Below are 24996 nucleotides of genomic sequence, written 5' to 3'. Positions count from 1 at the left end.
TGTATACTCTTATGGTGGCAAAAGTCTTAATTGTGACACATTATTCACTCACTAGTAAGTCAGTGAACTCTAGGATTATTTTCTTTAATGTTTAATGCTCTTGTCTTATACTAACTAGGACACCAATTCCTTGTCTCATTGTTCAATTAATTCATTATATCATTAAAAATTAAATTATTTTCAATGTGTTGTCTTCCCTGGTGCCTGGGGAAGAATCTAGAAACTGTAACTATGGCTTGGATCTGTAATGTCCCCCAAAGGCTCATGTGTTGAAGACTTGGTCCCCAATGTTTGGAGGTGGGGCTTTTGGAAAGTGTTTGGATCATGAGGGTTCTGACCTCATAAGTGGATCAATAAAAAATAAACAAGGAGAGAAATGAATTACAGTAGATGGGGTAGAGAGAGAAGATGGGAGGGGAGGGGAGGGGGGATAGTAGAGGATAGGAAAGGTAGCAGAATACAACAATTACTAATAGGGCATTATGTAAAAATGTGGATGTGTAACCGATGTGATTCTGCAATCTGCATTTGGGGTAAAAATGGGAGTTCATAACCCACTTCAATCTAATGTATGAAATATGATATGTCAAGAGCTTTGTAATGTTTTGAACAACTAATAATAAAAAAAGAAAAAATAAATAAGTGGATCAATAATTTGATGGCATTATTTAGGAGCTGGTGGAAACTGTGAGAGGTGGGTCTAGTTGAAAGAAATGGGTCACTGGGACAGTGCCCTGGAAGGGTATATCTTGTCTCCGTCCCCTTTCACATGCTCCTTCTCTTTGTGCTTTTTGAGTGCCAGGAGGTAAGAAGCCTTCCTCTCCTTGTGCCCTTCTACCATGGTGTTTCTGCTTGGAGCTGGTCAACCATGAACTGAAACCTCTGAAACTGTGAGCCAAAATAAATCTTTCCTTCTAAGTTCTTTTTTTCCTCAGGTATTTTGTCCCAGACATGGAAAGCTGACTAACGCTTCATTTAATAGTTATCACAGAGGACTCTGATACAGATGGTCCACAGGTCACAATTGGTGTAATTCCACCTAGGAGAGTAAGCCCTTCAAGAATGAAATCCATATTTCATTTACATACTAGACACTCAGTAGACACTCCCTAAATGAATAGACACTCAATAAATGTTTATTGGATGAATGATCTCAGCTACTGTGGGAGTGTGTGTGCGTGTTGTGTGTAGGTGTGTGGGTGTGGGTGTGGTGCGACACTCAAGCAAAAGCCAGATCTGCTTTATTCTTTAGTTCTATTCTGTAATATCTGCCTTCTTGCTACACATCTTGGTATGTGATATCAAATCTTTATTATTATCACTTTAATGCTACTATTTTTACTATTACAGCATCAATACACTAGAATTTATTTGTTAAGATAATTTACTTACTTAGGAAATGGCACCTTCAATAATTTATTTGTGCAGGAAAGGAACCTGGAAGTGATTCCTGTTCTCTCTTTTTGCCTCTCTACCCACAGTGAGTCTATAGTCAGGTTCAGCTAATTTTACGTAATCGAAATTCAGCAAAACAAAACTGGCTCTCTTTTGGCACTTGGATTCTTGAGAACAAAGGGAAGGGCAGGGGGTGGGGGAGGTGTGTGCACATGCACACACACACTCCCACAGTAGCTGAGATCATTCATTCAATAAACATTTATTGAGTGTCTATTCATTTATGGAGTGTCTATTGAGTGTCTAGTATGTAAATGAAATATGGCTTTCATTCTTGAAGTGCTTACTCTCCTAGGTGGAATTACACCAAGCGTGACCTATGGATCACCTGTATCAGAGTCCTCTGTGATGACTGTTTACTTGGAAAACCCCAGGTACAAAAGTGATGTGGACTCACATAGTTGAAAACATGGTGACCAAAGACCCAAAGTACAAATCACCCCTGAACTCTCTTAAGAGAGATGCCCATTGCCAATACAGAGATGCAGGCTTCTGACTGCATTACCTGTAGCACTGCTTTACATTCTTACATTAACAAAATTATCTCTTATTGCTTCTTTTTGGAAAAGATATTTTAAAAATAGAGAATAGTATCATATGTCCTATAGGTTCTGACGTGTTTAAGGAATAAAGTGCTTGTTCAGTTAGGTTCCTAATGAGCAATTTTATTTTATTCTTTAAGGCTCTTGTTCAAGCAGCAGAAATTCTCAGTAAATAAAAAGAGGCTTTACTGAAAGAATAATGGTGAGCTCATGGGATTAAAGAGAAGCAGAAGACTTCCAATGGCCAGTGATCTGGCAACTGGGGAAGGCATCCTCCCCCACCCCCTGCCTTTCTTCCCTTTGTTCTCAAGAATCCAAGTGCTAAGAGAGAGCCAGTTTTGTTTTGCTGAATTTCGATTACGTAAAATTAGTTGAACCTCTTATTTGTAATTTTGTATAGCAATGAGGGTCTCCCTTCTTTTCCATGCAATTTCCCTTTTCTCTCCCTTTCCCTCCCATCTCATGTCTCTGTTTAATGTTACTCTTTTCTTCCTGCTCTTCCTCCCTGCTCTGTTCATAGTTGCTCTCATTATATCAAAGAAGACAAATATGGTATGTCAAGAGCTTTGTAATGTTGTGAACAACCAATAAAAAAAATTTTAAAAAAAATTAGTTGAACCTGACTATAGACTCACTGTGGGTAGAGAGGCAAAGAGAGAGAACAGGAATCACTTCCAGGTCCCTTTCCTGCACAAATAAATTGGTGATGGTGCCATTTCCTAAGACTGGCAACAGTGAAAGACGATGAGGCTGACCGAATCCAGGGAGAGGCTAGATGAATGATTTGGTTTGGGGGATGTTGAACTGAGGTGTGCAATTCATCTAAAGGTGTTCAGTAGCCAGGTATGGTGGCGCATGCCTGCAATCCCCACCACTAGCAGGCTGAGGCAGGAGATTGGTGAGTTTGAGGCCAGCCTGAGCAACTTAGCCAGACTCTGTCTCAACATAAAAAATAAAAGAGACCAGGACTGTAGCTCAATGTAGGGGGCCCCTGGGTTCAATCCTCCCTCTCACCACTCCAAACAAAGTTGTTTAGCAGGCAGCTAGATGTGTGGGTTGTGCTGCAAACATCCATCCCTGCAGACCTACTCTCTACCCTCTCCACCCTGCTCTGGGCCTTGGGAGGCTGGCCTGCCTCAACGAACTTCCTTCAACTCTGGCTTCAGATTGAGTGAGTTCAGTAGGGGACCCCAGCAGGAAGCCAGGGGGAAAGGCTTGGGTGCAGCGTGTGTCTGTTTCCTGGTCCCCATCCTGCAGGGCTTGCTGCGGGGCTGGCTGTGTCCTTGAACCAGAGACTATGGCTCTCATCAGCCATCTTCTCCCCACCTACCCCTCTTCCCACCGCCCCCCTTCTCTTTTTTCCAGGTTCTGGCTGTGCTCTTGCTAGTTCCAGAATACCACATGACCCCTTATCATCTCTCCTACCCCCTCCTATTGTCCCAATCTGAGTGTGTCACCCATTTCCACCATAGTGCTGACCAACCCATGGGTGCAGAATTCAAAGAGGAGGCCCGGCTGGATGTGTATTTTGTAAATCATCTGTTTCTAGATGTAGCTGAAGCCGGTTCAGATGGTCAGTTCCTTTGTGAGGGAGCACGGTCAAGAAATGGAGAGCATGTAGGATTGAGCTTTAAGGAGCTCTCACTTGTCTTTCAGTGAAACAGGACAGTGAAAGAAGGACATGGTGAAATGAATCTCCAGGAATCCCCTTGAGTCCACCAAGACAGAATAGCACCTGTACTGACCATCCCACAGGGATGGTGGGAAGGACGAAATTTCCTATAAGGAAATCAGAATGATGTTACAATAAGAGAACAGAGGCTGAGTAGCCGGACCCAACACCCCCCTAACTTTTATAAGCACTTGTGCACACACATGTAGCATGAACAGCTATATAATTTTATTAAAGTGGGATACAAATGTACCTACTTTGTCAGTGAGACTCTTTGGTGATAGAAAATCCAAAATTGTGATGATTTAAACAAGCCAGCATTTTATTTCTCTATCATGTAATAAAGTTTAGTGATAGTGCTGGGCTGCTTTAACATTCCATGGTGTTAGGAATAAGGGATCCTCTATCATGTTGCTCTGCCAACCTCCACATATCATTTCTACTTCATGGTTCAGGATGGCTACTTGTGCTCCAGTCTTCTTATCTGCATTCCAGTCGGCAGGACACTTTCCAAATGTTGCACATAATGCCTTGTGCTTACATCTTATTGGCCAGAACTTAAACATGTGACCATATCTCTTGGCAAGCTACTAAGAAATATTGTTTCTGATGGCTATGTGCTCAGCTTAAAATCGGGAGTTCCAGTATCAAAGAAACAGAGGAGAAAGGAAGTTGAGACACCACTTGTGATCTCTGTCAAAACATGTTGTTCTGGGGCTGGGGTTGTGGCTCAGTGGTAGAGCACTCACCTAGGACATGTGGGGCACTGGGTTTGATCCTAAATACCACATAAAAATAAAATAAAGGCATTGTATCCAACTACAACTAAAACAAAATACTAAAAAACAACATGTTGTTCTGTAACCTGTTTTCTTTTTCATTCAGGTATTGCCTTTTATAAAACTAGTTTTGATGACCCCTTGCCAGTCAGAGCTATACTGTAGTATTCCTCCATGTCTCTCCTCACTCAAATCACCATGAGAAACATCAGATGACACAAGGCTCCAACACAAGGCTTCTACAGTTTAAGGTGGACTCCTAATACCAACTCCATGGGTCCAAAATCTCACAATATTAGAGCCAAAAGAACCTGTGGAGAAGATCCAGACCAGGAAATAAGGCAGCGCCGGAGCAAGGCACGTGTTCCAACTGAGTGCAGCCCAGCCATAAAAACTGGCCTCGCACAGCAGGTCCTGACTCTGCGACGTAAAAATACTGGAATTATGTTTGATTCATGGACACATTTTACATCCTGCTGTAGGCAGATGTGAATGTGCACATGCTACCCCTGGCTACGCATCAATTTCCAGACAGAAATAAACTACCTACTGCTTCTTTTTCTAGGAGGCTTATGATGCTGCGGAGAACGAGGCCATAAATTTCTGCAGGAGATAGAAATTCCACAGGAGGCGCTCATTACCATGTCATTGGCTGGTCTTTTCCCATAACAGATATGGTCAATTTTGTTTATGGGGCTGGTAGGAAAGGTAGCCGTTGGCTCAGAGATTTTGGCTCATTAAGCTGGAATAAAGCAACTTTTAAAAAAAAGTGTCTTAATTAATGTGGAATAGAAACAATCTCGAGGTCCAGCCAGGGGTAGGCTGGGAAAACGGTAGGATAATAGGATTTTTCTCATGATGATGGAACTATTTACATTTTACTCAGGTATTTCATGACTTAGGGAATCAACAACTACTCTGTTTCTGGCAAATTTTTCTTGATTTCTAGAATTATCAAAACCCTGAATCCTGTCCTAGATAACATGACAAAACAAAAACAAAAACAAACAAACAACAAAACAAAACCACAAGGTGAAAGGGGCTTATAATAAAAATAACATCTAGCACTCAAGATTTTTGGTGAGAAATATTACTGTGAATGACAGGTAATATTATAAACTTTAAACTGTTCTACTGATGTGATTTTAATCATTATCTCCCTTGGTCTCATGGCTGCACCACAAATGTTATTATTTAACCAGCAGGAGTTATATATATATTAGTCTGTTATAATTATTAGGTCCCAGGGAGCTCTAGGTTATTAGTCCCAAAGATACTGTCTTATCCAGATGGCCAAAGGTTTGTGGCAAGTCTGCTCAAGGGGACAATTAGTGGGTCATCATGTAATTCTACCCATTTGTGTGGGCAGAATGTTGTTTAACTTGAACTTAACATACACAATTAAAGATATTACTCTGGAACACTTTTGATAGAACATAAAAATTCCATAAGATTATAAAATGGTAATGAGAGTTTAGTAATAAAGGTGTTGCTTTAGTTCCTGATAGACTCCGTATTATACTGCCCGTTGCTGAATCATACATGAGGTCGAATTTTAAATCTATGTGTCATAGTTTGTCACTTGTTGATGGATCCATAAAAATACCCTAGTGCACAAAGATGTCAGCCAGCTTCTCTTCCCCTCTCTTATGTAGAAAGGGTCTTCAGCACTTTTTCCTGAATGAGATTTTTAAACTGATGAATGGTTGAAATAACCATTATCTGTTGCTGTGTGACAATTTTTCCCAACCCTTAAAGGCTTAAAAAATAAATTCATATGGGTCAGAAATCTAAACATACTTTAATCGGTATCGTGATTTAGATCTGGAATGTCCCCCAAAGGCTCATGTGTTGACGGCTTGGTCCCCAGTGCAGTGATGTTCACAGGCTCTGACCTCATCTGTGGATTGACCCATGGGTTGGTTCATATTTGATGGCATTATAGGAAGAGAGTGGAAAGTATAGGAGGTGGGGCCAAGTTGGAGGAAGCAGATCCCTGGGGACATGCCCTGGAAAGATACTTCTTATCCCTAACCACTTCCTCACTCTCTCTACTTCCTAGCTACTACCCTTTCAGCCATGATGCTCCACCTCACCATGGGTCAATAGTAGTGGAACAACTCAATCATGGACTGAAACTTCAGACACTATGAGCCAAAATAAATAATTCCTACTTTAAGTGGGTTTTCTCAGGTATTTTGTCATAGCAACAGAAATCTGACTAGCACAGTTGGGTGGGCTCAAACTGTCTCTTAAAGTTCCAGTCAAGCTATTGACTGAGGTTGTAGTTTCATCTAACAGCTCAACCAATGGTGATACTGGGGTCTGCTCAGAAGCTCATTTGTGGTTATTTGCAGTTCTCAATTTCCTGACAATTGGGTTTTTCCACAGGGCTAACACATGGCATGGCAGCTATCTTTCCATAGGACCCATTGGGGGAAGGTAGTGTGGGGAGAAAAGCCAGTTCTTTTTGTCTTTTTGATAACTTAATCTCAAAAGCAAGATATTATCATGCCTACCATATTCTGTTCATTACCTGTGAGCCAAAAAGCCCAGCCCACACTCAAATGGAGGGATCATACAAAGTCATAAACAACAGACAATGGGCATCATCAGGGGCTATCACAGAGGCTTCCTATGTCAATGCATTGGAGTTTTCCATTTTTGAAATGATTGTCAGGTGGTCTTAATTTTAATAAATTATTTTGTTTCCCATAGTAAACTCATATTGGGTATTAAGGAAGTGAGATCCTATGAATATAGTCTAGAAAGTATTTAATATCATTTAGGTTTCATGACCTACTTGCAGGTACTTAGCCTATAAAATCTACATATTGTTTTGTTTATAGGTTCAATACATTTCATCTAGCAAATTCTCTTTTGGTGAATTAAATAGTAACCTCATTCCCATTTCTCTCAATTTTTTCTTTTTTTACCAATGAACAAAAATATAAACTTTATTTGGCTGATTTTATATCTGACAAGATTGGGCTAAATGTTATATACAGTTTCTAAAATGTAGGAAGTGTTTTGTGTGTGTGTGTGTGTGTGTGTGTGTGTGTGTGTGTGTGAGCATACTATTTCATAATTTGTATCAATGTGATTTTCTTTGTGTGTATTCCACTTGGGATTTTGGGGGTGATTCTTAGATCTGTGAGGTTTTTATCAAATTTGGAAAAATTTTTATTTTACTGTCTTCAGATATCTCTCCTTTTCTTCTGAGACTCTAATTATGCATATTTTAGATTCCTTGACATATTGCTTACAATCATTGATGCTCTGTGAGCTTTTTTTGTTTATTTGTTTGTTTGTTTTGTCCCTGAGCTCCATGGATAGTTTTCTAGTATAGTGTAACAAATATTTTTCACTTCTGGTTCTAGAGGGTTTGTTTAAAATACTCTTTTTCTCTTGATTATGAGAACATTTTCTTGCTTCTTTGCATGCCTAGTAATTTATGATTGGATGTTGGACATTGTGAAATTTACATTTTGAATGTTTGGTTTTATTGTATTCCTTTCAATAATGTTACAGTTAGTTTGGGCTCACAGTTTTATGAAACCAGTTAGAATTTTTCACTTTTCTCTTTAATTTTTGTTAGGGTAGGTCCAGAATTGATTTCAGGATAGGGATAATCTAGCCCTACTGCTAATGTGGCCCACTTTTGAGGATTCTACCTAATACCCCTGTATTACAAGACCTTTCCACTGAGGTTTCTGCAAGAAAAATAATTTTCCATGTCAGAATTTCAAGAGGTTGATTTGGAAAATGCCTAAAAAAGACAATCATAAGAGGGATCAGCAGTGTGCTGGAAAAACCTCAGACCACAATGCAGATCTGACACCTGTGAATGGAGAAAGAGAAGGAAGAAGAAAGAAGAGAATTGGGGCGAACAGAGCCTTGGACTGCAATACATCCCTGAGAATTTCTTGGCCAACCTCACAAGGATCTCAGGAGCAAATATCACCAGTACAGAAGTCTTGTGTTAAATAGAAATGGTTAGGCCCTTGTGCTCCTGCTTTGAAGCCTGTTAACAAGAGCTTACTGGAAAGAGTATAGCCTCAGCTTGCACATGCAGGCAAATTCTAGATTTGCCTTGCCTGGAGGCTGCAGATAACTACATACTTCCTGGAGACTTTTCTCTTTGAAAGGAACTCTGGAGAGCTCATTTGCATGTCTAGGAAATATTGTAATTTTGTTTTTTATGAAAACATTGAGAGCTAATAACATTTTTAAGAACTAAGTTAAAACATTAGCTTTATGTAGTTGATTTAATGTTTTGATAGTTATGCTACAACATGAAAGAATCTTCAGAAAATTATGTTAAGTGAAATAAGTCAGTCACAAAAAGCCCAATATTGGATGAGTCCTCTTTTTTTATTTTTAGATGTTAATAAACTTTTATTTTATTTACTTATAAGAGTCGAACCCAGTGCCTCACACATGCTAGGAAAGTGCTCTACCACTGAGCTACAGCCCCAGCCCTAGTAGAGTCCTCTTATATAATGTATCTAAAGCAGTCAAACCATCAGAAATGGAAAGTAAAATGATGGTTATCACAGGCTGGGTGTACAGAAAACAAGGAGTTGCTGTTTCAGTTTTGCAAGAAGGAAAAGGTCCAGAGATCTACTGTGCATTAAGGTGCATACAGTTAACACTGCTATTTTGTACCCTTAAAAATCGTCAAGATGGTAAATTTTGTGGGATATGTTTTCATCATAATAGAAATGTTTGACAATTACTTATTATAATTAGTATTTTTCCTTTTAATTTTAATAGAACATTATAAAACAAGAAAAAAGATAATTTTCACTTTTATTCTGGCTATAGGCCCCACCAACATTAAATTCTGCAAAACTTGTTTCTCTTAAACCTAAGATTTCCCTACACTAAGTATAGCAACCTGACCCGAATGGCTTGCCTTTTATTCCACCTTGTTGCAGAAATCTGATTTTAATAGGCCTGATTCTGCCAGGTGCGGTGGCACATGCCTGTAATCCCCACAGCTCAGAAGGGTGAGGTAGGAGGATCACAAGTTCAAAGCCAGCCTCAGCAATTTGGTGAGGCCATAATCAACCTAGCGAGACCCTGTCCCTAAATAAAATATTGAAAAGTCTGGGGATGTGACACAGTAGTTAGGTGTCCCTGGGCTCAATCTCAGTACCAAAAAATGAAAGATTAAAGTGGTGCCAGTTCCCCACCCCAAGCCCAGGTTGGGTGACATGGACAGTGGGAGATTTAAGGAAAGAATGAATCCTCACACGGGCAGAGTGAGGAGACTGGCTTAGTACTTGGGGTGAATGTTGCCAGGATCCAACCAGCAGTGAAGGAAGAATGGGCCTTGAAAGGCAGGAAAAAATATATCATCTTCAGAGGAAATTCAGCAGTGAACTCAATTACAATCTGGATTGAACACATCTGGACTTTTCATTTGCTTTAAAAAGAAAATACACGGAACTGATAACTGACCCATTCTTAAGATATACAGCTTTAGTTGTCACTTGAAGAAGAGTCAAACAGGACAGTACACATTCAGAAATATGAACTGGCACCTCGAATTCACTCTCAAGATTTTCATTGACAAAATCAGACTCACCCATCTTTGTTATGCTGTTTTCAGAAGGTTAAATACTTGGCAGAAGGGGTAGGCATTTGGGGAAATTTTAGAGTTGCATATATCATAGCAAACTGGTGTGTGTGGCAAGTACCATTACTGGGAACACTGTGTTAATTAATGCAAAACAACCGTCCTGCTGGGCAGCACCAGATGGTAGCCTTGTAAGCTGTTTGGCTTTGGAATAGACACCTGACCTCTCTGGGCCTTGGGTTCCTCATTCTTGGCAAGGAGAGATATGATAGTTCTTATCTCGTTAAGCTACTGCAATGATTAAATGCAGTTATGCATGTGAATAAAGCACTAGGCTGGCACATATCAAGAATTTAATAAATGTTATTTATAATTATTGTTCTTTATCCATGTGGATTTGTTCCCCTCCAGGGATTGATTACACTTCTAAGCTTAGCTGGCTGCTTTGCAAAATATACTCCTTATGAGAGTACTGAATGGATCAGTTTAAACTTCTCACTGCTACCAATGAAAAGTAAATCAGCTCAGAGTTCCTGTAGCAATGGTGGTGGGTAACCCTTGCACCTGAAGACAGAACATTAGTTAGGATGGATGGCCCATTTTACATTGCCGCTGTAAATCTTCCTTGTAGGTTGTGAAAGGAGTCTTCTAAAGAGCATGGAAGGAGTTTATTTTTTATGCCTACTCTTGAGATATGCTACAGATGCTATGAAAAATAAGAACAAGAAGTGGGAGGCAAAGCTCTTAGAGGAATGTGAGGTTTCAGATATTACTTCACAGAACTATCACCAAGGAGTTTTGGTCTTATGTTCTTATATTTTAAAACTGTGCCCCACAGTTTTCAATAAAGAAATCCTGAAGATGTTGAATGACTCACGAGAAAAACAAATCAGTTGTATACTCCAAAAGGTCTCTGCTTTGTTATTCTTGACCATTTGCCCTCAAAGGCCAAGAAGACATGAGACCAGAAACCCCCATATCCCTTGGGAGTTCCAAGTTGGTTATATGGAGTGTGTTAATCAGCTTTCCATTGCTGTAACAAATTCCTGAGATAAATAAACTTTAAAAGATGAAAATTTTACTTTGGCTCATGGTTTAGAGGTTTCAGTGCATGGTTACTTGGCCCTGTTGCTTTGGACCTGTGGCAGCATGGTACATCATGGTAGAAATGCATGGCAGAGGAGGCCTGTTCACTTATGGCAGCTAGGAAGCAGAACAGGAGAGAGAGAGAGAGAGAGAGAGACAGAGAGAGACAGAGGAGAGAGGGAGGGTGGGGAAACAGAGACAGGAAGAAGTCAGGGTCCCCATATCTCAATATTCTCTTCTAGGGAAAACCCTCAAGGACCCACCTTCCTTCTACTAGGCCCCACTTACTAAAGGTCCTACCACTTCCCAATGGTGTCATGGTTGGGCCTCAAGCCTTCAACACATGTGCCTTTAGGGACATTCAAAATCCCAATTAAGACCAACAGGAAATGTGGAAATTAAGGGACCTTGAAACAAACTCTTAAAATCATTAAATCAAATTCTGTTTGGCCTGTTTAGATTTACTAAGCTTTTTCCCTACCTCTCTGGCCAACCTCATCATGGACTGGAAGCTATAATCCCTCTCATTCACTTTCACATGCTAATTCTGAACATTTATCTTCCTTAAAATGCAGTCCAAGGAGAACAAGGCTCTAACACATGCAATTACATTTTCTACTTTCCTCTCAGCCCACCTTTGAGATCTAACTTCAAATGTAAGAAATCATTTACTCATTGACACTGGAAATTTCAAGGAGAGGGAACTCCCCAGTGGGAATGACCTAGCCCATTAAGCTTTAGGGAAACTGTCTCTCTGAAAAGACATCTAGGAGTCACTTTGATAAAAAGGTTAATACAAAGAAAAAATACAAAGATTCCTAACAAAACCCACCTTAATGCCCACACAGCGGCTGGGTGTGCCCATCTGGAAGCACACACAATGACTTCTATTGGGATTCAAAATGGACTTCTGAAGTCTCTTTCAAACTCAACATGGCAGGTGTCAAATCTCCTTTTTCTCCTGCTCACAATTCTTATATTAGTTTTGGGTTGCATGCCTTTGACACAGAGGCCCCTGCAATGAAATTTTGGACTCTGGGTGCAGTGTGATATGGCTGAGTAGAAAGTGATAACCCACGAGGCAGATGATTCCCACTTAAGAAGCTTCTGGAGAAAACCTACACTATATTCAACACTCTGCCATTTTAGGATGATTAGGACATCCAAGCTGTCATTTTAAATCTTTCCTGCTTTGAAGTTTCAGATAGAACTTGATGATACCCTACTCTTCTGACTTTAATTAAAAAGCTTCTCCATCTCACTCAAATTCCTGCCTAAGAATCAAGAAGCCCCAGGCTGCACAGCAACTTTGTGGCGTCCAATAGTCTTATTTTCATTGACTTTGAATAGTCAACTTATATATAACTGTATATGGAATGAGCTCCCTCAGATTTTCCTTTCTTGATCTGTAGATGTTTGGACACACACCATCTGTCTCTGGTCTCCCTCAGTTCTCTTACAACAGTCTTGTTTCCAGGCATTTAAAGAATCTAGCCCAGATGATGCCTTCACTTCATATTTCTACTTTCACCCTTGTACCCAGCCCTGACCTGCAGTTCTGCAGAGAAGCACTGGGGAGGGACATTTGGTCTTTCTAGGATTTGATGTGGAACAGAATGGCAGGCAAAGAACATCCTGCCTTTTAGCTTAGCTGATACTGTCTGTAGTTCTTAGATATCAAATGCCTTTTGTTTTGGAGAGTGCCTGCATGCCAGCCTGAGGCATTTCTGAGGACACCTGCTATCCAAGAGACTTCTCATTAGACTTGTTTTCTGACCCAGGTATTGTACTGTCTGATTTCTTATGACTCCCTCTCAGGTTCTATTCCAGAGACCTCACCTAGAGGTCTTCTCATCCCAGCAGGAGTCCTCTTGAGCAGGGTCCTGTGAAGATGATCATAGCCTGAAGACCCTCTGTAGTGTCAGTTTGGCCCATGGGAAACAAGCACCCTTGTCCACCACTGCTAGAAGTGCTGCTTGCATCCATTGTAGTTCTCTGTTCTTGTTCTGGCCAGTCCCAGGAGATAACAGGTACCAGTTTCTATGCTCTTAAATAAAATGTATAAGAAGCCATTGGTTTGGACTGAGCTGTGGCATTAGGCCCAACAAACCAAACCAAAATGGAGTTGTTCACACTGACAGTCTATGCCACCAGCTGAGCTGTTTATCTGACCTTCAGAGATCAGGAGAGAGAGCAAGAGAGAGGGAGGAATAACCATATCCTCAGACAAGCCAGTTTTAGCTGGCATGCTGTCTCCTCTGCTTTAAATTTTACCATGAAAGGAACTTTAAGATGATCAACCTGCTTTTTGTTGTTTCTGCTTTCTTCAACCCTTTTCTGCCTATACAGCCAAACTCCTCTGCTCTGCTCATCCGAACACTTTCATTCTTTGACTCCCCAGTACCATAAAACAAAAACAAAACACTCGTTCTATTTTATGGAATAATTGTTGCCTGATTCTAAAACTGCAAATAAAAGCCAATTAATATCTTTAGAAATGGGCACGGTGGCACCTGCTTATCGTCCCAGTTACTTTGGAGGCTAAGGCAGGATCACTTGAGCCCACAAGTTTGTCTAGCCCACCAGCTTGAACAAAACAGACAGACTCCATCTCATAAAAAAAAAGTTAGTTAAAAACAAACTAAATTTGTTGTGATTTTATCTTTTGACACTTCAAACTCTAGGAGTCCTATGTCAGACCCCTCCCTGGCATCTCTTCCAATGAGACATTTCACTGTAGGCTGACGGCTCCTTTTTTCAAAGTTTTCATTGACCAGTCTCCTTGACAGTATTTCTTCACTCTTAATAATTTTTTAAAACTTTTTGTATGTATGCTAAACTTCAATAAAGAAGTTTATTTAAACATTTAACTTGATCTTGCATGGACAGCTATACCTTCTTTTCGCTTTTAGTTGCATTGACAACTTGAGGAGTACACACAGGCAGGGAGGAACAGCCCCTGCCTGTGGGAAGACATAACACCCAGTGCCTGTAAAGCCAGGGAGTGCAGTTATGTGATGTGGAGGCTCATCTGAGATCCCATTAACCAGAATAAGGAAGCAGCTTCAGCAACCTGTGGAGAGTCTAGGAGGAAAGAGAGTTCCTCAAGGGGTCCAGGCTCCCTGTGAAAGAACCCAACAGTAGGAGTCTTGTGGTTTGGTAATGAGAAAAGTTGGGTATTTGCTTCTGTTTTGTAACTTTAGACTTGTTGAGCAGGTTTTTGGAATTGGAGGCAAACATGAACTAGAGAAGAGTCAGAAGAGGAAGCAAGTGACTGAAGAGGACTTGTTCCACCTCAAATGGAAATATTCTTAAATATCTCTTATGCTTAGGTTGGTGACAAATGCCTTGAACTTTTTGTATCTTTCTGCTCCCCCAGAGAACTTGTCTCACCTCAAAAGAAATGACAATTTCCTTTTTCAAAGATGATTTTGTGTTTTTAGGTATCCTGCTTGTGTCTTAACCATTGTTCTAGAAACTCCGTAGCCCACCTTGATTATTCTGGGTACCAATGAGAATAGCCCATGCCTTGGTTGAATACCCCTGCCTTAACTTGGAGCAAACCTTTTTTTATTTCATTGGATGATCTTAAAAGTCAAGTCACATCCTGTTGTCTTCCCTGGATGTTCGCTTTTAATGTGGAAACGCTTGTGAGAGAAGGTGACCTTCTAGAGCAGCTCTTTGTGGTTTAACAGAAGGCATGCACATCAGTGCTCTGTGAAACAAGCAACTTTCCCAAACAAGAACCTGTACTCATCACTGAGATTTTCACAGGGAGGTAAAAATCACTACTTCTACTTAAAAATGGGTTAACTGAATTTGCACACCACTCATTTTAGCATATTGTATTATTTTGCAATCCCAAAGGTAGAAAGGCATGGTCTAATGACTTCTAAAGGAGATTATAAGAATTGGCTCATAGGCTGAAGATTTTCTGATGGGTTACAAAATGAATTTCACTCACAGGCCAAATCTATCCCATAATCCTGGACACATAGTTAAATAAAAAAATCACAGTTACTTTATGCACAATAGTTTTGACATTTTATCAGCATGCAATTAAAATCCTTTTGTCTAAAGTTCTGGCTGTAAATTCTTGAACAGATAGAAGCCGAGAATGAACCGTGTTATGCATTTCAAAAGAATCAAAAGAAGAAATTAATTGGACAACTCACAGAGAGTTCCGTCCCAGGAGGAAGTGAGCAGTGCGGTGCTGCACTCTATTGGGCTGCTGCAGAAATGGACAGATACATCTTGTTTGTCTGCCAAGAAAGTCTTCCCAAGGACATATCTCCAACCACTGCCCTGGGAATAATCAGGCAGCCTGTCCAACACAGACTCTCCTTTCCACAGAAGGGCAAGAGAAACACAATGAACTAAGCAACAGAGGAGAAAAGGTGGAAATTAAGTTTGTTAAAACTCACATGGTGGGTACCACATAGGCTGAATATTTTGTCTTTCCCACAGTTATATGTTGAGACCCTACCCCTATTTGGAAGTGGGCTCTTTGGGAGGTGATTAGGTCTTGGGGTCAGAGCCTCATGAACAGGATTGGTGCCCTTCTGTCTCTTTGCCATGTGAGAATGCGGCAAAAGTGCAGCCATTGGCAAATCCAGAAAATACTAGTCAGAACATAACTGGCCAGTACCTTGCTATTGTACCTAACAGCCTCCAGAACTGTGAGAAATAAATGTCGAGTCTATGGGATCTTATTATAATAGCTTCAACTGATGAACATAATGGAGTTAAATCAAGTGAGAAAAGGCAGGGGTGGGGGAAGATAGGAAAAATAAGCTGGGTGCTGCTTGCATATTTAAAAACGAACCTAGATTGCTTAAGTAGAAAAATCCAGGCAATCATAGACAAAACTCCTAAACTCCAGATTTGGACTTTTGTCTATGATTCTGCAGTAGCAGGGACAAAAGAAGGAAAACACATGTGTGTGTTTCCCCCATTGGTTCACTGGATATCTGGTTTCCCACAAATAGAAAGGAGTTTTAGAAGCCAGAGTCTGCTCTTACTTATGACACATTGAAAATGAAACAAACAATGGTTTTGTTTGAGGCTCAGATGTCAGGCTTCCTTTTGGAACCTGGTATTAATGTGCATTTTAATCTTTTAGAACTTCATTGAATCGGGGAGATGTGAAAAACAGGAAAGAAAACATATACACTTCAAAATACCTTCTTTAGTTCATTTAAATTTATTTGAAATGTGTACAGACAATATGATCTGCAGATATTATCATTGGTGGGTCTGGGGTTGTGGATCAGTGGTAGAGCACTTGCCTCGCATGCATAAGGCACTGGGTTCGATCCTCAGCACCACATAAAAGTAAATAAATAAAATAAAGATGTTGTGTCCATCTATAACTAAAAAGATATTTTAAAAAAAGATATTATCATTGGGTGTATACATTTGAATTGAATTTCCCCCCTCCATTTGGGATGTTTTGCTAATGTAGTCTTACTCTTTTCCCCAGATTCCATGTAATCAAGGGAATGATTGATGCCAATGCTGGTTGGATGAGACTGTAGCATATGCTTGGCTTTGGAACAGTGACAAAATCTAATCTAAACAAGGTCATGTCCTTGACCTTGGCCTTATTACCATATTCTCTATTCAAGCCATTACAAATTATTCTTAAATATTAATCTTCCCTCAGGTCCAAAGATTCCTAGGAATATAGAATGGTGCTGAATAAAGGGTCTTAGAAATATGCTTTTTTGTCTCCTAATATTTGTAATGCAAACCATGTGTCCTAGATCATAATCTATGTCTCCCTGCAAACCCAGCTATTTTCACATTGAGTCTTATTCTATGGTTCTCATTCACCAAAATGCATTAAACACTCTCCTCCTGTATTAATAGCAGTGAGTTGGTAGTGAATCAATTACCACTTCACAAATTACTGTCACCAGGGAAATCTATAAAACCTGGTGTGCAGAGAAATCAGACTACCTCAGGTTAAGTGACTTCAATTCAATGAGACAAAAAAGAAAGAAAGAAAAAGAGTCATCATCTCTATCAACAGCTGTTTCTTATTTTATACCTCTCCATGCCATGGTTGGGTTTAAATCCAGCTATTATTTTGATCTAGCAGAGAAACACTGTCCCTAGTCTTATTGAAAGAAAAGATTGATTGGCCACAAAATAAGTTTCCCTTTCACTTTTTTGGCAGCAATGTACCCAGTGGTATTAATAAGCAATTGTGAGTATACCCCTGCAGCCCCAAGGCATGAACCAAGGCTGATTTAAACCAGGAGAAGGGGTCTTGGAGAAGGCACATGATCTAGTTATGGCCCATAAAATATAAGAGAAAGTGTGTTGGGGAAAAAAACTTCCCTTCCTAATAAGAACAAGAGCTGCATGAGAAGAAAGCTGTGTTTCTCACTCACAGGACCCACTTTATGGGATGCTGGGCTGCCTGGATCCAGCAGTCATTTTGAAACCATGTGATGTTAATTCTGTGGACAATACCAGCCAGAGCTGACCACACCTGGAAGAGTCTAGTTCTAAGCTTTGTTCCTGCAGGCTGAAGCTTCTGTGGTTGAACATTCTGTTAGAGCTGACATATTCCAGCTGATACAGATGTCCAATAATCTGGTAGTAAGTAGGTAATGCTGCTTCACCCCACTGCCTGGAGGAGTATTAAAATGTGGCCTTCCTTTCTTCCATTAATTCTTAGTTGTTACTGTGATTGCATAGCACCCTAGGAATACAGTTCATTAAAACCTAAGGTTGTGTAAAAGCAGGCCTCTAAAGGTGTATTTTGAAGGACATAAAATCCTCCATCTAGCATATGAAATGAAATAAAATGGACTTCCTCATTACCTGCTTTTAGGTCTGAAATGCTAATTATAGAGATTAATTTCTTAGAGTGATCTTTAAGAGTTTTTGTTTTTTTTTTTTTTTTTTTTTTTTTTTTTGGTACTGGGGATTGAACTCAGAGGGCTTAACCACTAAGCCATATTCCCAGCATTTTTTTTTTTTTTAATTTGGAGACAGGACCTTACTAAGTTGCTGAGGCTGGCTTTGACCTTGAAATCCTCCTGCCTCAGCCTCCTCAGCTGCTGGGATGATGGGTGTGCAACACAACACCCTGCTTCAAGAGTCCTATCTTAAGTCACTGAGTTCTTCAGCGAGGCTAGCATCCTATTCCTTTATCAGCTCACATATTAACTGAGATGGAAACTATTGAGCCTGGAACAAAATGAATAGTATCTTAGGAATTTTGAGTAGGTAGGATTCTTTGAGATCATCTAGGCTTAAACCTTTATTTTGCTACTAGGGAGCCTGAGGCAGGAAGATTTCAAGAACAATCCAGCCTGGGCAATTTAGCAAGACCCTGTCTCAAAATAAAATTTTAAAAGGAATGGGAGTAGCTCAGTGGTAGAGGAGTGCTTACTTAGAATGTTCCAGACCTTGGGTTCAATACCCAGTATCCCCCAAACAAACAAACAAAAACCAACCTTTATTTTTAGTTGAGACAACTGTGGAACCAGAGAGGTTTTACCCACATAATGCGGTGTTAAAGCCAGAATCCCTGTTCTCATACCTCCAGTCCAGCAGATTTTCAAATTAAGTGTGGACAGCACTTTTTTTCTTTTTCTTTTCGTGGTGCTGGGAATGGGACCCAGGGCTTCACGTGTGCCAGGCAAGTGTTCTACCGCTGAGCCACACCCCATCCACACAGCACATTATAAATGCTTGGAGAAGTCTTGTTGCAATTTCTCTCTCTGGATCTGTAGGTTCAAAGCATCATTTGACTAGTGAGTACACTTTTAGCAAGGGTGAGGGTGGGGGAAGACATGACATGAAAGGAGCAAGTGATGACAGAGGAGGGAGCTGACGCATGGCCACTGGCCTCAGCATTTTGCTTAGGTCTGACATTGTTCCTGTCCTCTACCTATTGGAAAGGGCAATTCTTTCTCTCACTCTTCCTACCTCCTTTCCTTCTTACTTGATTGAATCATTAGCCCACTTAATGAATGTCATTACATACTATATTTACAGTTGATTCACTTTTGGGGGTGGGGGTGCCAGGGTTTGAACTCAGGGGCACTCAACCAATAGGTGACATCCCCAGTCCTATTTTGTATTTTATTTAGAGGGTCTCACTGAGTTGCTTAAGTGCTTCACTGTTGCTGAGGCTGGCTTTGAACTCTCAATCCTCCTGCCTCAGCCTCCGGAGCGGCTGGAATTACAGGTGTGTGCCACCACACCCAGCTAGATTCACATTCTCTAAAGAAGTCTATTTCTATTTCACTGCTACATGTTTATTACAGTTTCAGGACTTTATCCTTATTTCTGTGGGATCTTCAAATACAAATGTTTCTTAAAATGCTATATTGAATCATTCTGACATTCTCATATTTTTGTTAAGCATTTAAGGATCTAGAGAAATGTGTGCACTATTTAAAGAAATTATGATCTTTTTAATAGAAAGACAAGAATTTGTTGTAATGCCAATGAAAATCAGTCTCTGCTTTAGACATGTAGTTTTAAAACAAACTCTTTCAAAAGAGCACATTCATACTTGTTTTTATGGCTTCTCCGTCACCCCCCACAAAGATATACATATTTGTAGTTTTGATTCATTTCTAAGTCTATAAATCTTGGAATGGTTTTTGTGTTCTCTTGCCCTCTGCTGGCTAAATTGAGACCTTCCTGGAAACATGTCAGACACTCTTATGGGTCAAAGACGTACACCCACATCCTGCTCATTTTTAGGTGGGTTTGGCAAATGCCTCCTGAACAGCTTTTATGCCAGAGATAAAAATCTAGCTTTACACCCCCTGACTTTTTATCAAGATATCCATGACCCAATGGCTCCAGTTCATGACATCTGTCTGTTCTGCAACATCTTTTGAATTTACCCACTGAATCCTGTGATTGGAGGCTTATTATATACTATACTATTTCTGAATTGTCTCTGCTACATAATTAGGTAAGTTATCACCATCAGGAGTAAACACCAGGTGCACCATTCTGCCGAGGTTATTAATTGCTTGGTGTTTGTCTTGTTTTCCCAGTGTGAGTGTCATCTCTTTAGGCTTATTTACATTCAGCCTCATCAACTGGATACAGAAAAAGGCCTCAGCCATGGAAACTAGGCCCCACATCTCCCCTCAGCCTCATGGGTAAGAAGGCGACCCTTGTGCTTGCTGTCTCCCGGGCATTCTCAGGTGTCCTCCAGTCCATCTGCAGTGGTCAAGACAGAATACACATCTTTACATCAAACCCAACTTTCCCTGGCAGGGCCTGGGAAGGACAGTGGAACAGAGCAGAGCCTGAGGCCTGTCTGTGCACCCCCTGTCTTGCTGCTGTGACCCCCCAGTGATGTTTGGAAGCTCTGCTGCCACTGAAACCCCACTACTCCTTCCTCTTGCCCATGAAATCCTCACAGCCTGGTGTTCTGGGGTATGCTCTGGGGCAAGTGTTTCTCTTGGATTTCTACTTCTCCTCTGACATCTCAATTGAAATCGGTACAGTCTTTCGTATCCACAGGTTCTGCAGACACAGGTTCAAACAACTGCAGGTGGAAAATATTCCAAAGAAAAATTGTGTCTGTACTAAACATGTACAGACTTTTTTTTTTCTTGCCATTATTCCCTAAATGACATAGTGTTTACATTATATTAGGTATTATAAGTAATCTAGATATTATGGGGGGGGGGGAATGTGTGCAAATACTACATTGTTTTATAGAAGGGACTTGAGCATTTGAAGATTTTGGTATTCTCCAGGGTCCTGGAACCAGTCCCCCACATACACTGACCAATGACTGACTGTCTCCTAGGTATGCTAAAGCTACAGGGTATTTTTTATTTTTACTTCCCACCTCCCTCCTTGTCAATCTACTTTCTTCCAGAGGGAGAGTGTGTGGACAGATTTCAGTTTGGGTGGCTGGCTGGCAGTATTATCCTATGGGAAAACATCAGAAATTCTTTTGACTTATTTTGTTGTTGTTTTGTTTGTTCTCTTAAGGAAAACAAGACAATTGGCTGAGTGAGAAGAAAGGAAAAAGAGAGAGGAGAAGGCATGAAAGTTGTCCAGGCAGCTGGAGATGAAAGGACCAGTGAGTGTGACTGTCTGGTGGCACTAAGGCACCATTCACGGTTTGTGGTAATAAACTTGAAAATCAATCAGCATGACTGTGGGCTTTTTCTCCAGCCATGTTCAGCTGCATCCTGTTGTGGTTTTGCTAAATGAGGACAGAGAAATGTGCAAAATTTGATAGCAGGAAAATGTTAAAGCTGCCCTGTGAAGCCCAGGAATAGGAAGGCTGCCGTGTTCCTGGATCAGATGTGCGGCATCAGAGATGCTGGTTCTTCCCAATATACACATGTTTTGTGATCACTAAAAGAAGTTTTTTTTTTTTTCTACACTGAGAAAAATTGTTTCTAAACTATGTAAAAAAATAAAAGAACATAAAAGCTTATTTTGGATCTATCCCCCCACACACACACACACACAAAAGGCATAATACGTGAATGCCATGAATTATTTGTTCAGAAAAGAAAAACAAATTTTAATGGCCCTTGAATATCTAAAAACCTACCTAATCTTGCTTCTATTAAGATAAAAATGGACAGTGGAGAATGGGATAGACAGCAGAATACATCAGTCACTAGAAAGGCAATTTGTAAATCAATGGAAATGTAACTGATGTGACACAGCAATCTGTATACGGGGTAAAAATGGGAGTTCATAACCCACTTGAATCAATCTGTGAAATATGGTATAATAAGAACTATGTAATGTTTTGAACAACCAACAATAAAATAATTTAAAAAAAATAAAATTTAAAAAAAAAGATAAAAATGAATTAAAAGCATTTAATTTTAAAAGCATCTAAAAGCTTACCCATCTGATTGGCAAAACTAAAAAAAATAAAATAAAATTGCTAAGAAACCCTGTTGGTGAGGTTGTGGAAAATGTGCTGTTGTCACTGCCAGTGGGAGTGCAAAGTGGCACATTTGGGGATCATTTGGGTTAAATAATAAAATTACATCTGCAGGCTGAGGCTGTAGCTCAGTGACTGAGTGCTCGCCCAGTGTTAAGGTTTGGATGTTTATGTCCCCTAAAAAGTTCCTGTGTTAGGCATTGAAGAGAAGTTCAGAGGTGAAAAGATTAGATTATGAAAGCTGTAAACTCATCTGTGGATTAATCCATTTGATGGATTAGTGAACTACTAGGTGGTAACTGTAGGCAAGTGGGCCACTGGGGGTTGGACTTGGATGATATCTTGACCCTGTCTCCTTTCTCGTTCTCTCTCTGCTTCCTAGCTGCTATGAAGTAAGCAGCCTTCTTCTACCACATCTTTCTGTCCTGAGGTTCTGCCTCATCTTGGAGAAAATAAATACTTCCTCCTGTAATTTGTTCTTGTCATGTATTTTAGTCACAGAGATAAAAAGCTAACTAAAATATCTAGCATGCACAGTGCCCTGGGTTCCATCCCCAGCAGCACCATACCATCACAAAAAAAGAAAACCATATTTGAATTTGCACTTACCTATTGATTTAGCACTTTAACTTTTAAGAATCTTTACGAACTAAAGACAATATGAACAGGGAATTACTTATTCTGAAAGTATTTATAATGGCAAAAGATTATACATAATCTAAATATCCATCAGTAGAGGACTTGTTAAATAAACCACATTGTATTCACAAAATAGAGAACGGATTAATTGTAGCTGAACAAAGAAATTATAGAAATCAATAATACAATCAATAACTTTGACCTACCTGACATGTATAGAATATTTCATCCTTCAACAAGCAAATACACTTCCTTCTCAGCAGCACATGGATCCTTCTCTAAAATAGACCACATATTATGCCACAAAGCAACTCTTAACAAATACAAAAAAAGTAGAGAATGGATTTAACTGTAAAAAAGAACCCCTCCTCCCACCTGGCCCCAGCTGTGGGAAGCCTGTGGTCACAGTTACTCAGGAGACTGATGTAGAAGAATCACACGTCTGAGGCCAACTTGGACAATTTAGTGAGATCCTGATCAACATAAAATAACAAAGTCTGCAGAAGTAGCTTAGTGGTAGAGGTTCCCTGAGTTCAATTCTCAGTACCACATAGTTAAAAAGAAGAAGAAGGAGGAGGAGGAGGAGGAAGAGGAGGAGGAAGAGGATAAAGAGGAGGAGGAGGAGGAGGAAGAGGAGGAGGAGGAGAAGGAGAAGAAAGAGGAGGAGGAGGAGGAGGAGGAGGAGGAAGAGAACTAAGGGATGTGACTTAGTGATAGAGGCCCTAAGATTGATCCTTAGCACCCAAAAAAGAAAAAAAAAAAGGAACACCTAAGATTCCAAATAAAAGATTAGATTAATAAACAGATAAACGATATGTATAGAAATCTATCTTTTGTGTATAAAAGGAGGGGAAATAATGTTTGCTTATTTTTGCCCAAAGCAAAAGCTCTGGAAGAATAAATTAAAAATTAGTAAAAATGGTTTCTGAGAGGGGAAAGGAAAACGGGGCTTAGGAGACAGAACTGGAGGTGACATTTCTCTAGATATATTGATTGATGTAAATGTTTTACAAATTCAAAAACTACTGCTACTAATAATGGAATGAAATGAAAAAAGGAAATACAGCAAACTGACTTTGGAAACAAATGGAAACCAAGGAATTTAAAATGAATATCAGATTGGGATATTGCATGCCTCTTCTTGTTGACTAGGCCCTTGAAAAATTCCCCAGTAAATCTTGCTGAACCATGGAAGGCTGTGGAATTTGTACAACTTGCTTCAATTATATTTATTATCTGTTGTCTATCTTTTGCCCCTACACAGCCCACATTGCAGTGATCCTGGTTTGTTTTGTTCATTGATGTATTTATACAAACAGTCTAAACAATGTCTGCACATAGTAGGTGCTCAGTAAATTATTTGAATGAATGAAACTCCCCTGGGCAAGGAAGCCATTCTTTGTATGTACTTCTTTGAATGCCCAAAGCTAGTGCAAGGCTCGTACAGAGATCACCTGATATATATTTTATTGGAGCCCAGATGTTTTTAGCAGAGCTACAACTGCACCTTTGTCCTTACTGACATCTATTCATGTCTGGCCAATAGCTCTGGACCCTGCCACTATCACTATCTGCAGCTGGCAGTTCCCAGCAGCCAAGACATTGCCTAGGCTCATACTGTGCTGAAAGTGGCCCAAACTGCCAAAGATTTACTCTCTCTCACTGTACTTCCGACTGGGCTGCTTTATGAGCCTTTCAAGAGGTATCTCTCCATTCCTTTCTAGTGGGCTTACAAGAACAGGAAATGATATTTGGGACACATGGAAAAATAAATCTCTCTTTAAAAATGGCTATATATACAGATAAAGAGATTTCTTTTAGTAAGACTAGTTTAATGATAGATCTGACTGTCACTAAGAATAGCATCCTTTGCCCTACATCCTTCTTTCAGCATTTCATTTTTTTGTAAAAGACACTAAAAGGTTTCAGTTTAGAGTCCACCTTTTAAAAGTTTTGCTCTAGGAGTCAGACAAATGTGGATTTGGATTCCAGCTTGGAGAAATTGCTAACTCACCTTCCTGGGACTCATTTTCCACAATGTTAGCAGAAATTAGCTTTCTATGTTGTTGGAAATATTAGCAAATATATATGTTACACCCCCAGCACAATGTCAGTGCTTCACCAATGGGAGAATTAATAAAAATAAGCTCACTCTTCTTACTAAAAACTGTAGGTAAATAACATCAGAAGGAAATATACAAAAGTGCTCTTCTTGGGTGGTAAGATTATTGTGCTTTCACAGACTTGGTGATTAAACTTTCCCAGACTTATTAGATCATGTAAAATGACTTTATAGTAGTTTTATAGTCAGAAATGTTAATAAGTCAATT

The 24996-nt window shown here is 39.9% G+C and overlaps 1 long non-coding RNA gene across 1 annotated transcript in view; it reads right to left on the bottom strand.

Moving 5' to 3' along the window:
- LOC308643996 overlaps nt 1-22929 on the bottom strand; it is a 117857-nt gene extending 94928 nt beyond the window's left edge. Inside the window, exon 1 of the long non-coding RNA XR_014020880.1 lies at nt 22873-22929. This is a non-coding gene — a long non-coding RNA (uncharacterized lncRNA). The remainder of the gene's footprint in view (nt 1-22872) is intronic.
- Nucleotides 22930-24996: the final 2067 nt, after the last annotated feature.

The sequence above is a fragment of the Spermophilus citellus genome (genome assembly GCF_964194105.1).
Source record: "Spermophilus citellus genome assembly, chromosome: 3".
NCBI classification, from domain to species: domain Eukaryota; kingdom Metazoa; phylum Chordata; class Mammalia; order Rodentia; family Sciuridae; genus Spermophilus; species Spermophilus citellus.
This window is presented reverse-complemented; position numbering and strand designations above follow the sequence as displayed.